Source organism: Microtus ochrogaster, chromosome 16 (assembly GCF_000317375.1).
Source record: "Microtus ochrogaster isolate Prairie Vole_2 chromosome 16, MicOch1.0, whole genome shotgun sequence".
Taxonomy (NCBI): domain Eukaryota; kingdom Metazoa; phylum Chordata; class Mammalia; order Rodentia; family Cricetidae; genus Microtus; species Microtus ochrogaster.
In genome coordinates, this window is record NC_022018.1 from 61478225 (window position 1) to 61480143 (window position 1919).

The 1919-nt window shown below is 50.4% G+C and overlaps 1 protein-coding gene across 1 annotated transcript in view; it reads right to left on the reverse strand.

Annotated features, from left to right (window-relative positions):
* The window catches only part of LOC101994394 (testin-2-like), a 36053-nt gene that overhangs the window by 15750 nt on the left and 18384 nt on the right, over positions 1-1919 (reverse strand). The gene's annotated exons all lie outside the window — the stretch shown is intronic.

Below are 1919 nucleotides of genomic sequence, written 5' to 3' on the forward strand. Positions count from 1 at the left end.
AGGTGGAGGACAAGTCACAGAATCCAGAGGATGAGATGGGCAGCAGCAAGGTGCCCATTGTGGTGGTGGTGAATGGCATCCAGGAGTCAAGTCCAAGAGGCAAGCACAGATGACTGTGCCGTAATCTGTGAGGAATTCAGCAGGACAGGTGACAAGGGTTGAGAATCTCTGGGCAACAGGTGTTTATTACGAGGAGCAAAGGAAGTCTCTAGGGGTGAAGTGGTGGCCACAGATGCCTCTGTGGGCTGCCTAGGTGGCAGATGGGCTTTGGCAGCTTCTGGTTTGAATGTTCACCTGAGGCATCTTGTCTTAAGTGCTGCCAAGTGCCGATGGTGTTGACAAGTCTCTTTTGCATGCTGTAAGAGACAGGAGATATTGTAGAACTCTAGGCCATTTCTGAGGCCTGTCAGCCTTAGTGCTTCCCCCTGCTCCCCCAGGAACCTAACAACTACACATGCACGTACTGGAATTTTGGGGACTTTCCATCTCCCTGTGTTCTTGTGGATGTTCTCCAAATAGATCTCCATTCCCAGAATTGGGACAAGATAACCCACAGATGTCCACAGATGTTTTGACTCTCTCCCTGGAAAGGGGGCAAAGTGACCCTCAGATGTTCCCTCTTACCTCGCCTGATCTGTCTTAATAATTGGCTCACACCAATTATTGTTAGTGGCCCTTTGAATAAGCCAATCCTAATAGTTGAAAAACAACCTGAGAGTCCCCCCTCCCTCCCTTTGTTTCTATGGCTTTTTGCTTTAAAAAAAAACTTGTGACAGTCATTCGGGGTCTTTTGGCTTCTCTAATGCTGAAGGACCCTGTTGCAACAGAATTAAATCCTCTTGCTTTTACATCAACTGCGGTGTGAGAGTGGTCTCTTGGGGGCAACTCCTCCTAGGTAATTGGACTTTAGGGTCCAACAATATGATTGTAACCAGGAGCTCATGGGGCCAGGAAGTGGGACAAGATGAATGGGGAAGGGGACCCTCACAGCCCATCACAACCACTGTTCCATACTCTGCTTTTTACGAGACCTTGTTATCTTAACCTCAGGACTGCACTCACATCCCACCCATCCAGAGAGCCCCTATTCCCAGGATAACTGCATGCCCTGGTCAGTGGTGATCACATAGCAGACAGTAGGAGTGAGCCAGACAGAACTGGAGATGGCTCACCTGTGCAGAAGTAAAGCCAGTACCTTGTCCTCCTTTGGTTTCTCCCTGTTGCCTCTGTAAGCTGGAAATGGAGACTGGGTTATTGGTGGGTATAGGAGGGACCAGGTATCTTACCAGAGACTGAATGAACTGTCCTCCCATAGAAATGAAAGTTAAACAGGAGCTCTGTTATCCATGAGCAAGGCCATGTGACCAAATGCATGGCGAGCAAGACGCATGTTGGGCAGGACAATGCCATGAACCAGGAGCCTCCACTTCTAATGACCTCCATAGGCGTCATTATCTCCCTATGGAGGGCAGGGAAGGACCAGGGCTCTGAGAGACGAAAGTGTCTCAGAGGCGAACCACCAATCTACCTCCAAAACAGGCAGCATGGCACCACTTCATCACATGACACCATGTCATCACATGGCGGCCCCATGTCATCACAGGGCACCACCTCCTCCCACACCATCCCTCCCAAGCCAGTACCCAGTCCTGGCTGCCCATAGCTTCATTCTGAGCACAGAACCTGGGGAATGTCTTCAGCTCTGGGTTCCTTCCCAGGAGCTGCTGCCTTGAAGGTCCTGCAGCTCATTGGTGTAATCATGGGGTAGGGGTGGGGGAAGGCTGAAGTCACCTCACCAGGGAAGGAAGTAGCTTACCTCTCACAGTCCTGACTTTCTTCCTGACTTTGTTGTGCTCCCTCTTCATCACCTGAGAGAGAGAGAGAGAGAGAGAGAGAGAGAGAGAGAGAGAGAGAGAGAG